At 41.5% G+C, this 14,158-nt stretch overlaps 1 long non-coding RNA gene and 1 pseudogene across 1 annotated transcript in view; both read left to right on the top strand.

Moving 5' to 3' along the window:
- LOC144616369 (uncharacterized) overlaps positions 1 to 14,158 on the top strand; it is a 28,651-nt gene that overhangs the window by 3,312 nt on the left and 11,181 nt on the right. The gene's annotated exons all lie outside the window — the stretch shown is intronic.
- LOC132667911 (diphthine methyl ester synthase pseudogene) lies at positions 6,874 to 9,454 on the top strand (annotated as a pseudogene).

The following is a 14,158-nucleotide window of genomic DNA, read 5'->3' as shown; positions in this document are numbered from 1 at the left end:
CAATAGTTCATTTTTGCTATTGTTTCCCTTGCCTCTGGAGACATGTTGAGTAAGAAGTTGCTGTGGCCCAAGTCAAAGAGGTTTTTGCCTGCTTTCTCCTCAAGGATTTTGATGCCTTCCTATCTTACATTTAGGTCTTTCATCCATTTTGAGTTTATTTTTGTGTATGGTGTAAGAAAGTGGTCCAGGTTCGGGGCGCCTGGGTGGCTCAGTCTGTTGAGTGTCTGACTTCAGCTCAGGTCATGATCTCGCTGTCTGTGAGTTCAAGCCCCCGTCAAGCTCTGTGCGGACAGCTCCCAGCCTGGAACCTACTTCAGATTCTGTGTCTCCCTCTCTCTCTGCCCCTCCTTGACTCATGCTCTGTTTGTCTCTCTCTGTCAAAAATAAATAAACATTGGGGTGCCTGGGTGGCTCAGTCAGTTGAGTGTCCGACTTCAGCTCAGGTCATGATCTCGCTGTCTGTGAGTTCGAGCCCCACATCGGGTTCTGTTCTGACAGCTGAGAGCCTGGAGCCTGCTTCCAATTCTGTGTCTCCCTCTCTCTCTGTCCCTCTCCCCCTCACGTTCTGTCTCTTTCTCTCAAAAATAAATAAACATTTAAAAAAATTAAAAAAAGAAAGTGGTCCAGGTTCATTTTTCTGCATGTCGCTGTCTAGTTTTCCCAGCACCACTTGCTGAAGAGACTGTCTTTATTCCATTGGATATTCTTTCCTGCTTTGTCAAAGATTAGTTGGCCATATATTTGCGGGTCCATTTTCTGGGTTCTCTATTCTGTTCCATTGATCTGAGTGTCTGTTCTTGTGCCAATACCATACTGCCTTGATGATTACAGGTTTGTAATACAGCTTGAAGTCCGGGATTGTGAGGCCTCCTGCTTTGGTCTTCTTTTTCAAGATTGCTTTGGCTATTCAGGGTCTTTCCTGATTCCATACAAATTTTAGTATTGTTTGTTCTAGCTCTGTGAAGAATGCTGGTGTTATTTTAGTAGGGATTGCATTGAATATGTAGATTGCTTTGGGGAGTATTGACATTTTAACAATATTTGTTCTATCCAAGGATCATAGAATCTTTTTCCATTTTTTTTGTGTCTTCTTCAATTTTTTTCATAAGCTTTCTATAGTTTATAGATTCAGTGTATAGGTTGCAATAAAAATTTTAATAAAAATATATGATTTGCAATAGCAACCGAAATATAAAGTACTTGAGAATAAATTTAACAATAGGTGTACAGGCCCTTTGTAGATAAAATGATAAGGCTTTACTGAAAGATATTAAAGAAAATCGAAATTAATGGAGAGAGATACTGTGCACTTAGAAGAACGACCTGATATTGTAAAGATGTCCGTTGTCTCCATGACCTCAGTGTGGGGCCAAGGGGGATGATAAGAGTCCTCTATGCCCAGTCCTGGTACAGTCTCACCCATCTGCCCATCTCAGGAGCAGACTGAGTGGGACAGCCCTTGGTGGGCCTTTACTCCTCCCCAGAGATTTCCTCCTGCAAGCTGAGGAGTTTTTCTTACCTTGCAAATCACATTCCTGAATCCCTCATCCCTTTCTCCCCCTGCTTCCCTTTCTGGCTTGTCTCGCCCTTTGCAGATCTCTCCACAGATGGCAAGGTGGGCTGTAAAGTTAACCTTGATTATGTCTAAAAGATGTCAACCCTTCACACACCCCCCATCCTACCCCAGCAAATTCTTGTGTTCGCCTTCCTGGAAGGTGTGTTACTTAGCCCCTCACCCTTGCACGTATTCTGCCTCTGTTACCCTCTCCCACAAAATTTGTTGTCACTGCTTTGGTCCTCAGCCCCCTTGGTCTCAGAGTAGGGTGACAATCCAGCAGTTCTGTGACTATACTAAAAACCACTGGTTTGTACGTTTTAATTTTGTTAATGTTTATTCATTTTTTTAGAGAGAGACAGACAGACAAACATAGTGCAAGTGGAGGAGGGGCAGAGAGAGAGGGAGACACAGAATCTGAAGCAGGTTCCAGGCTCCGAGCTGTCAGCACAGAGCCCGACGCGGGGCTGGAACTCACAAACTGTGAGATCATGAACTGAGCCTAAATCGGACGCTTAATTGGCTGAGCCACCTAGGCACCCCTGATTTGTACATTTTAAAAGGTGAATTTTATTTCTCCGAACTATTATGAAAAGCTTTAATAGGCCATTCGGCTTTCAAGTACAATTCATTCAACATTTTTGAAGTGCCCACTCATACCATGTATACTCTGCTAGGCTTTGAAGAAGGAGACACACACAGTCTCTTTCCTATCAGAGCTACAAGTTGGGGAGTAAAGGGGAGACAGACAACAAAATATTAGCATATGGTAGAAGGAAGACAAGTGCTGTTGGATCACCTTTCTCAGAAGTGAGGAGTTGGAGAAAGATTTCCAGGGGAAGCTCTCATCTCAGCTGTGTGAGCAGCGAGATAAAGTAAGCACGCAGAAAAAGTAGCTTCCATCTCGAAGGAGTGGAGTTGTGGTTACAGGCCAGGAGCTGAGGTCCCAAAGGATGGGTCGAGCTTTGTGGGTCTGAGAGGACCCAGCCAGAGGTGATTGATTTCCCCTAAAGTTATTCTCCCTTTATCCCAGGGTTTTATTTGGTAACACAACCAAGGCATAGATAGATACCGGTCCTGTGAGGTAGAGACCCACTCATCACCACAGAGTAAGTCATGGCAAGGAGTAGGCCTGTGGTCTATTCTGGAGAAGGAGGGCTCCAGTTTTTCCCACAGTGTCCCGGCACTGCGGTGACTCCCAGATCCTCGTCTACAGTCTCTAGGGGAAAGGGTGCAGAGAAGCTCTCCAGGGGCCTCCACAAGCTCACCTTCTGGGAACACAGCAGAAGAGGAGCCCTATTCCAGGCCACTTGCCCCAAATCCACAAGTGACAATCATGGGTGTTTCTTCAGGCACCAAGATTTGAGTAGCCCACGGGAGAAGAACATAACTACCATTAGGTCTGAGGTGCACTATCAGCCTTTTGTCCCCCAGGGAAAGAAGTATTTGGAGCAGGAGAAAAACCACTAATATTGTCGAGGCTGTGTAGGAAGTGAAGCCCAAGATGGCATGAAGACCGGGCAATTCAAGGTGTGCCAGGGCACGGGGCGTACTTTCACATTTTGTACCGCACGAATGCATTACACAATAAGATGAAAAGAAAATGAGAAAAACGAAATATGCCTCCCTGTCAGATTGGTACTCCCATACATTATTGGTACTTCTTTTCTAGAAGTTTAGGAAACTTGAAAGTGCCAACATCTCTTTTTGTTTTTCTTAATGTTTATTTATTTTTGAGGGGTGGGGGAGACACAGAATCCGAAGCAGGCTCCAGGCTCCGAGCTGTAAGCACAGAGTCCGATGTGGGGCTCGAACCCACAAACCGTGAGATCATGACCTGAGCCGAAGTTGGACGCTTAACCGACTGAGCCACCAGGTGCCCCAGTACTGACACCTCTTAAAGTAATATTCCAATTTAAGAATTTGGTTTAAGGAAATAATAAAAAATGCGCACAAAAATTTACAAAAGTAAAGTGCTGTAAACAACCAAAGTTTCCACTAGTGGATAATTATTAAACAGAAGATGACAAAACTATGATGCAAATTTAATTTACAAATATTGATAATAACACATATATACATATATATGTGTGTGTGTGTATGTATGTATACACACACACACAAACACACACACACACACACATACATATAGTATACTTATCAGGGACAGTGTGCCTTCTATGTGTGCTGCTGCTGGTGATTCAATCCTGAGCCCTAACTCACCTAGCCCTGCCCTCAGGGAACTTAGAGTCAATTGAAGAGACTCACCTTAAACACACAGCCATACCATTCAGTGTACAACTGTAAAATGAGATGAACTCTAAGGAAGAAAAGCATTTGAGAACATGTGGAACATCATGCAGCCACTGCGAGTAGTGATTCTGGAGACTCTACAGTAACAAGTGTGGCATAAAAATAAATGATACATTTGTGGGAATGCAAGCTGGTGCAGCCACTCTGGAAAACAGTATGGAGGTTCCTCAAAAAAACTAAAAATAGAACTACCCTACGACCCTGCAATTTTACTACTAGGCATTTATCCACAGGATACAGGTGGGCTGTTTTGAAGGGACACATACACCCCCATGTTTATAGCAGCGCTTTCAACAATAGGCAAAGTATTGAAAGAGCCCAAATATCCATCGATGGATGAATGGATAAATAAAATGTGGTGTATACACACACACACACACACACACACACACACACACACACACACAATGGAGTATGACTCAGCAATGAAAAAGAATGAAATCTTGCCATTTGCAACTGCGTGAATGGAACTGGAGGGTATTATGCTAAGTGAAATTAGTCAAAGAAAGACAAAAATCATATGACTTCACTCATATGAGGACTTTAAGAGACAAAACAGATGAACATAAGGGAAGGGAAACAAAATAATATAAAAAACAGGGAGGGGGACAAAACAGAAGAGACTCATAAATATGGAGAACAAACTGAGGGTTACGGGAGGGGTTGTGGGAGGGGGGATGGGCTAAATGGGTCAGGGGCACTAAGGAATCTACTCCTGAAATCATTGTTGCACTATATGCTAACTAATTTGGACGTAAATTTTAGAAAATAAAAAATAAAATTAAAAAAATAAATGATACATTTTAAAAGACCATAATTCAACCTTGGTTCAAATCACTTGTCACTGTTACAAGTGACAGTGATATCTTACGGGAAGTGTTGCAAGAAAAGAATTTCATTGACATGAAGTCTTTCAGTGCAGCTTAGGTACAGGTTATAGGTACAGGTACAGGTACAAGTATGGGTACAAGTACAGATATAGGTACAGACAATATGTATCAAGTACAATGGGCCAACATTTGGCCAAGGGGAAGAAGCTTTTCCAAAATTATTTTTGGCATGCTCTGTTTCTAGTTAAAGAGTAACTACCATTTTATTTTATGTTTTTAATTTATTTTTTAAAGTTTATGTATTTTTGAGAGAGGGGAGGGGCAGAGAGAGAGAGAGAGAGAGAGAGAGAGAGAGAGAATCCCAAGCAGGCTCCACACTGTCAGCCAGAGCCCGATGTGGGGCTTGATTCATGAACCGTGAGATCATGACCTGAGCCGAAATCAAGAGTCTGACACTCAACCAACTAAGCCACCCAGGCACCCCTCATTTTATTATTTATTTATTTACTTTTCCGTTTCATTTTAAAAAGTGGGATAAAATCAGGCAGCCTCTGGGATAGGCTATTTCTAACTCCAGAAATTATAACCTACAATTGAAGGCTTTGATGATAGGCTTTTTATGAAAGGAAATTGCATTTGTCAAGACTATTTGTTATAGCAAATTGTGTTTGTTTACTTCATGTTGAAACTATATTTGTTATGTGAAATTACATTTGTACATTCACCTTATATTGGTAGCCTCCTGTTTGAGACCTTGCTGATTTTGTTACAATTAATCAAATCTGCATATTATCTTGCCAAGTTAGATTCCAAATCTAGAGTATCCCTCCTTGTTAGTTATTCAAGTAAAAAAAAAAAAAAAGGTATTATAGCACATTTGCTTTCAGAAACACATCACTGCATCTGGGTCCTCCACAAAGGAGAGCATTTATGATTTAAGGTAAGTGAAGAAGTCTGCCCCCCCCCCAGGGGACTTGTATATACACTACATTCAAAATTGCATTTTGGAAAAAAGAGGATGCATAAGAAAAAGAGTGGGGAAAATAATCAAAATGCAAAACTTTTCACTACATTTTCAAATGTCATGTAACATGGCTATAGTACTTAGGTATGAAAAATTCTTTTAAAAAGATTTCCCTGAGACTGAGAATTAAATCTGCCCCCCAGGTCCCCCAAGGATCCACTGAAATGTTGAGATGTTTCTGTGGACACAAAGATTGGATGGGGAACATTGGAAAATTCCTGTTTGCATTTTTCTACCCAAAAACTAATAGAGATTTTTAGTCCACGTGGTAACTATTTCTCCGGTGACTTTCCAGTTCTCAAAAAGATAAGAGAGCTCCTGACATTAACTACAAACAGATGGCTGGATTCTCTCTGGCCATCTCATCTTTCTCCCTACTCTCCCAGACTATCCAAACACAGCTAACAGCACAGATTTGGAAGAGGAGGGGAAATGAGATTGGGGATGAGAATGCCCACGGGACATTGGGCATGAGGGAATCTTCAGAGGCCAGGCATCATCCAGGTTTCACCTCACGCTGCTACGGGAATGTTCTTTTTAACCATGTGTCCGGATCACAGAATTCCACTACTATAAACCGTATTCAATGAACGTTCTAGAGAGTTTCTCATAAAGGAAATTTTCATATCCAGACTGGGAAATAACTGGTCACTTAAGTAGGCCAGAGGTTGGGTTAGATGAAAGAAATGTGGCTTTCTATATTTTACTGTCATTTCTTTGATGGGAAATGCAAGTTGGTCAATAAAAAGGGAGTGAATGCATACAATCCCTCCCTGGAGATACGAAGACCTCCCTCTCCAGTCTCCAGTCCCCATTGCCAAGGAGGCATCACTCACCCTCCATCTGCAGGGGTAAGCCTCCCAAGAGACAGCCACTCCCTGAGTAAGGTCCATTATCACACTGAAAAGCAATGTCAATGATCCAGGGAAGATACACCCTTTAGATCTAAGGAATCATCTTCTTTTCTTTGGTCAGTGCTCCTCAGAAAAAATTAGTCATAAAAGAAAAAAAAAAAAAGGTGCTACTACCCTTAATAACATTTTGCTTCATTTTTTATCCAGAATACAAATTCAGTGTAAGAAGCGCTCCCATCAGTAACTGCTTCTTTGGAAAGGCAACAGTTAGTGGTCTCCCTCCCCCTGGATTTTGAAATGTGTTAACTGATTAGCTTGGGCCTGGGAGATGCCAAGAATCATCAACACCCAAGGGCCTGGAAGTTGTAAGACGCTGCAGCTGAGTGTATCTGGAAGCCTATGCCTGAGTCCTGACAGTAGGGAAGAAAGGCCCTGGAAGAGTTTTATGGAAGAAAATTGATTCTTGCTTATAGAGAAGAAGTGGAACAAGAAGCAGATAATATTTTGAAGGATGCTGAGATCAGCGATTCCCTGTGGTTGATGATCCATTTGGGGCTGCAACACACAGTGATCTCATTCTGAGAGCAACAAAACTGGGAATTTCTCATCGAGTTATTCAAAATGCTCTCATAATAGATGCTTAGGCTGCTGTTTTGTAGTTAGGTTTACAGTTGTATAAACTGGGAGAGCCAGGTTCTATCGTTTCCCAGACAGGCACTTGGACACTGGAAAGCTTTTTTGACAAAGTGAAGAACAGACAAAATGGCACACATGCGTCGTGCTTACTAGATATTGAAATAAAGGAGTAGTCTTTGGAACATCTAATCGAAGGAAGACTTACAAACCTCCTTGGTGTATGAATGAAAATCAAGCAGCCCAGCATCTTCTGGAGATTGTTCAGAATCAAAGAATATGAGAAGAATCAGCAGCCACCAAGGAGACACTGTGTTAGCTTAGCCAGGGTTGGAGCTAAGGACCAGAAAATTGCAGCCAGCACTTGCAGCAAACATGCGCTATGAACTTGGAAGGACCATTTCACTCCTTACTTATCACAGGAGACAACATGTGTCTGTTGGAGATGGAGATGCTAAGCCTGTTTTCCATACGGGAAAACGGCCCAGAATCCCCAAGCATTGATGGGCTCCGAACATTGACATTTTCTATTGTTAGATGGTTGATTTCAGTCATACATTCCTGTACATGTGTTTGTATAACACACTGAACAGTTCTTTTGGTTTATTTAATAAGTTTAAAACAAATGACCAAGAAGAAAGATGTTGACTCAACAACTAAAACAAAACAAAACAAAAAGAGAATACTTTTTTTTAAAATTTTTTTAACGTTTATTTATTTGAGACAGAGAGAGACAGAGCATGAATGGGGGGAGGGTCAGAGAGGGAGACACAGAATGTGAAACAGGCTCCAGGCTCTGAGCTGTCAGCACAGAGCCCGATGCGGGGCTCGAACTCACGGACTGTGAGATCATGACCTGAGCCGAAGTCTGCCGCTTAACCGACTGAGCCACCCAGGCGCCCCAAGAGAATACTTTTTTACAGCATGGAGCCAGGGGCCCTGTGTGGGACGCTGGGCACACAGCAGTGAACAGGACAGACATGGTCCCTGCCTTTTTTGAAGTACTCACCCCAGTGAGGAGTACAGATAGACCAGCAGATAAGAGAGGCAATGACAAAAAATAAGAGATCACAGATGTGATATACTCAGCACAGCATGTACAATGGTACGCATTTTCTTCCCTTTGGATGCCGGAATCTTGAGAGCAGTAAGTGCAATGTAAAATGCATTCACCTTGAGAATTGTATTTAGCCTTTTGATGTTTTCCAAATCTAGTGAGCCCTTGGCTAATTAAAAAGAGGCTTCCCTTCTTCAAAGAAAAATTCATATCTGATCTTATATTTGCTTTATAAAGAAGCCCTTCCCTATGTTTTTCTGCCACCACGGCTTAAATGGTCCAGTGTGCTGCCCATGCCCGCGTGGCCAGACGTCTCCAGGGCAAATCCGGCTACAAAGCGTTTTTTAATTTCTCAGAAGTGCAATGTGCTCCCTCACGTCCAGGCCTTCCCATTTAAAGCTTAAAATGATTTTTTCTCCCTTCCCTTCCTTCCTCTTTCAAAATGAGGAGCTCTCCGTCTGACAGCCGCCGCGCCGCCACCCCGGAGGCCAGCCCCGCTCAGCCTGTCGAGCTGGCCAGGCTCGGCAACGTGCTGGGTGGCACCGGCTCCCGGGGACAGTGCACGCAGGTGCGCGTGGAGGACACGGATCGCAGGAGCAGTTCCACCCTCCACAAGGTGAGAGGCCTTGGGCGCGAGGGCCAAGTGCTCACCCTGTCAGAGCGAGAGGCTGCGCTGAACGTGTGGCTGGGTCCTGGATGTCTGGGAGGACCACTTGGCCCACAAGGGTGGTGTGCGATTAATAAAGCGTTTATAGTGTTTAAAAAGGCGGGGGGAGGGGACGCCTGGGTGGCTTAGTCGGTTGAGCGTCTGACTTTAGCTCAGGTCATGATCTCACAGTTTGTGAGTTCGAGCCCTGCGTCAGGCTTTGTGCTGATAGCTCAGAACCTGGAACCTGCTTCGGATTCCGTGTGTCCCTCTCTCTCTGCCCCTCCCCTGCTCACACTCTGTCTATCTCTCTCTCTCTCTCTCAAAAAATAAAGGAACATTGAAAAAAAATTAAAAAAAAAAAAAACAAGAAATAAGTAGAAAACCACATAGCACAGCCATAGTGAACCTGACGGAATCACCACCCTCTTATTCAACACTATTTGTCCTGTTTTTTTTTTTTAAATAAGTAAAATACTACAGACTCAGTTGATGCCCGTGTGTACTCCTTCCAGACAGCCCTCCTCTCTCCTCAGAGGTAACCTCTAGCCTGAATGTGATGATTGCCAGGCCCGCAAATTATTTTGTACCATCACTGTATTTTTATGGGTCTGTGAGAACATACAGCATTTTAACGTGTTCAAACTGGATTTACTTAGTTGCTAACACATTACAGTTTAGTTTCATCTTCACATCACATTTTATGTACAAGTGATTTCAGAACTTTTTTGATCACAGGTTTTCATTTTCACGTGAAACATAACAGAGGATTGAGCAAGGTCTTGCTGGAGACGTTTCAGTGCAAATATTTTTTTTTTTTTGCATTCTGTGGCAATTGTAAAATATCACAGAAAGGAAACACAAGTTTCTTTTTTAAGATAATCTGGTGGATAGGTTTCAACAAGAAACCCATAAATATGGTTTTGCCAAAGTCCAAACAGGCTGTACGTGCCTTGAGCATTTTTCTTGAACTGGTTGGGGCCAGAATTTATTTTGCTATATTTGAATAGATGATATAATTGCATGATTCAAAATTTAAGAGAGGCAAAGGATGTACGTTAAAAGTCTACCAACCACTTCATCCCTCACCACACACTTCCCATCTCTGAAGGCAATGAATGTTTTTAATTTCCAAACTATTTAAGTGGGAGTGTGTATTAAATGGGAGGACATTTAAATGGGACACTCTAGGTGTCCCGGTGCAGCTTGCCTGCTTTTTCCTATCAACCTTATATTTTTGAGATTTATATATTTTGAAACATGTCGACCCAGATGACTCATTTTATCTGTTCCATAACAGTGCTGTCCAGTAGAACTTTCTGCAATGATGGAAATGTTCTATATCTGCACTGTCCAATATGGTACCACTACTGAGCACTTGAAGCATCTGAATGCAGCTAATGTGATTGAGGAACTGAATTCAAACTTTGAAATTTAAAACATAGAATTCATTTGAATCAATTTAAATTTATAATTTTTAAATTTAAAACTTTATTATTTTTTTTAATTTTTTTTAATGTTTACTCATTTTAGAGACAGAGAGAGACACAGCATGAATGGGGGAAGGTCAGAGAGAGAGGGAGACACAGAATCTGAAACAGGCTTCAGGCTCTGAGCTGTCAGCACAGAGCCCGATGTGGGGCTCAAACTCACAGACCGCGAGATCACGACCTGAGCCGAAGTCGGTTGCCCAACCGACTGAGCGACCCAGGCGCCCCTATAATTTTTAAATTTAAATGTAAAGAGTCCCATGTGGCTTGTGGCTACCATATTGAACAGCACAGCAGTATAATATTCAATTTTACAAATATATCACAGACCATGTATCATTGTTTCGCTTATGGATATTAAAGTTATTTCCACCTTATTGGGGCGCCTGAGTGGCTCAGTCAGTTGAGCGTTCGACTTTGGTTCAGGTCACGATCTCACGATCCGTGAGTTTGAGCCCTGCATTGGGCTCTGTGCTGACAGCTCAGAGCCTGGAGCCTGCTCCGGATTCTGTGTCTCCCTCTCTCTGCCCCTCCCCCACTCATGCTCGCTCTCTCTCTCTCTCTCTCTCTCTCAAAAATAAATAAACTTTAAAAAAATGGCATAAACCACGTAGACCTATCAGACATTTATTACAAAAAATAATTTCCACCTTATTGCTATATAAAATAATGCTGCAATAAACATACTTCTGTATAACTTCTTGTGCAAATGTGGGAGAATTTGGGTGTAAGTCTATAAGTGGAGGGGCACCTGGGTGGCTCAGTCCACTAAGTGTCCAACTGCAGCTCAGTTCATGATCTCATGGTTTGTGAGTTCGAGCTCTGTGCTGATGGCTCAGAGCCTGGAGCCTGCTTTGGATTCTGTGTGTCTCTCTCTCTCTGCCCCTCCTCTGCTCGAGCTCTGTCTCTCTCTCTCAAAAGTAAATAAACATTTTTTTTTAAAGTGTATAAATGATATTGTGTTATCACCTCCACTAGAAATTGCCAAATGGTCTCCACATTGGTTTTTCCAGTTTACTCTCTGACCCAATGTAAGAGGGTCCTTATTGCCCCATAGTCTCACATTTGATATTACCAGACTTATCTTTGCCAATCTGATGGATGTGAAGTGTTATCTTGTTATTTTCATTGGCAGTTTTTGTTTCTTCTTCTTTGAGGAACTTTTGTCCTGTCTTCACTTTTTCTGTGGGGTTTATTGTCTTTTTCATATTGATTTGTGGAAGCTCTCTATAAATTCTAGATAGTAATTCTTCTTGGTTATATGCCTATATATGACGTCTACATTAATGCACCTTTTATTATTAATTTTTGGAATAGAAATATATTCACATGTATTTCAAAAGGCACACAAAGATAACCAGGGTTCTTCAAAAAGTTAAATATAGAATTACCATATGACTAAAAAAGATTCTCTCCTTGACCAAACTCTAGCCAGGTGTCTCTAAACCCTTTCAATCTAGACCTATAAAGACTTAAACAAATGCTAACATTGTTTCTAACAGCTCAAGACCACATCCTTGCAATGACCCTTGACCCCCTTAAAGCACCTGCCTGAGAAAACTTAAGGCTGCAGAAGAATTTACTGTTTGTTCCAGCCGATGCCTGAAGGTAGGGCCCCTGTCTCTCAGCCTCTTTGGGAGGGTAGAAGCCTAACCTGGATAAGCACCAGTTAATAAACCCAAATGGATTTCACAGGGACCAACTCCCCCGCTTCCTGCTTTTTGTAATTTTTCACTTCCCTGACTCTACAAAGTTGCCCCTCACCCCCCTCCCTATTCCCTCATTCTCCCTTTAAAATGCCCAGTTACCTCTGTACGAATCAAAGTTGAGTTTCATGCATGTGGGACTCTTTTCTCTGCTGCAGTAGTATCTTACTGACTAAAATCTGTCCTTACCACTTTAAGTAGCGCCCAGCTTTGTTTATTCTTGATATGAGCCAGCAATTTTACCCAAGAAATAAAAGCATATGTACACACAGAAAGCTGTACAAGAATGTTTATAGCAGCGATTTTTCTAATAGCCAAAAAGGTGGAAACAGCCCAAGTGTCCATCAACTGATGAATGGATAAGCACGTTATGATACATACATAGAATGGAATAGTAAGTATTCAGCCATAAAAAAAGGAATGTAGTACAGATACATGCTACTTTGATGAACGCTGAATTATGCTAAGTCTAAGAAACCAGATACAAAAGGTCAAATTGTGTGATTCCTTTTTATACAATATATATATAGGCAAATCCATAGAGACAGAATGCAAAATAAACTTACAAAAGGTGGTGGAGGGGTGCCCTCTGGCTGTCTCAGTCAGTCGAATGTCTGGCTCTTGATTTTGGCTCAGGTCACAATCTCAGGGTTTGCAAGATCCAAAAGCACTGTGTAGGGCTATGTGCTGACAGCTCTCTCTGCCTCTCCCTTACTCGTGTGTGCATGTGCGTGCTCTCTCTCTCTTTCTCTCTCTCTCTCAAAATAAATAAATAAACTTAAAACAAAAAACAGAGTAGAGGTTACAGGGTGATGAAGTCAAGGGGAATGTGATTACTTAATGGACAGGAAGCGTGTTTATGGGGTGATGAAAAATCTTTGAAATTAGAGAAAGGTAGTGGTTACATTAACATTGTGAATATACTAAATACCACTAAACTGTACACTTGAAAATGATTAACTGTATGCTATTTGAATTTCACTTTTTAAAAAAAAGTAACCAATAAAAAGTCTCCCTCATTATCCTATTGCTTGGCTACTCTGTAAACCCTTCTCAGAGGTAACCAATGTTTTGTTGTTAATTTGTTTTTCAAAACTCCATGTATAATGACTTTTATTTCTTTTTTTTTTAAAGATTTATTTTTAAGTGATCTCTACACCCAAAGTGGGGCTTGAACTAACAACCCCAAGATCAGGAGTCACATGCTCTTTCAACTGAGCCAGCCAGGCGCCCCAGAAGTTTTAAATTTTAACATAGACAAATTTATCAATTTTTTCCCTTTGGACCTGTGCTTTTCAAGTATCTTATGCAGAAATTCTATCTTATCCCAATATTCTACTGCCCTACATTTTTCTCTGAAAGTTTAAAATTTTTGCTTTATGCATTTAGGACTTTAATCCAGTTGGGCCTCCTTTCTCTGTATGAAATGAGATAGAAATCTAGTTTTATTTTATTTTATTTTATTTTATTTTATTTTATTTTATTTTAAGAAAGAGTGCATAAGTGAGTGAGGGGCAGAGAGAGAGAGAGAGAGAAAGAGAGAGAAGCAGGGCTCACTCAAAGTGGGGTTCATGCTCACCCGATGCGGGACTTGAACTCATGAACCGTGAGATCATGACCTGAGCTGAAGTCAGATGCTTAACTGACTGAACCACCTAGGTGCCCCTTTATTTTATTTTTTCATATGGAAAACCAATTGTCTCAGTGCATTTTATCGAATACTCAATCCCATCCCAGAACAAGGACAACTTACCTATGTCAGTATTAGATGTCCATACATATGCATAATTATTGTTAAGCTTTCTTTTCTGCTCCATTGCCCTATGAGTTTATCCCTGTATCAGTACCCAACTATTTTAATTACTAAATAATTGCCATAATTCTTTTTTAGTGTTTATTTATTATTTATTTATTTTTAAAATTTATTAATTTAGTTTGAGAGAGAGAGAGCTGAAGAGGTACAGAGAAAGGGAGGGAGAGAGAATCCCAACCAGGCTCTGTGCCATCAGCACAGAGCCTGATGCGGGACTTGATCTCACAACCAGAGATC

The sequence above is a fragment of the Panthera onca genome, chromosome B2, assembly GCF_046562875.1.
Source record: "Panthera onca isolate mPanOnc1 chromosome B2, mPanOnc1 haplotype 2, whole genome shotgun sequence".
In the NCBI taxonomy this organism is placed as follows: Eukaryota; Metazoa; Chordata; class Mammalia; order Carnivora; family Felidae; genus Panthera; species Panthera onca.
Note: the sequence above shows the minus strand (reverse complement) of the source record. Positions and strands in the feature narration are given on the sequence as shown.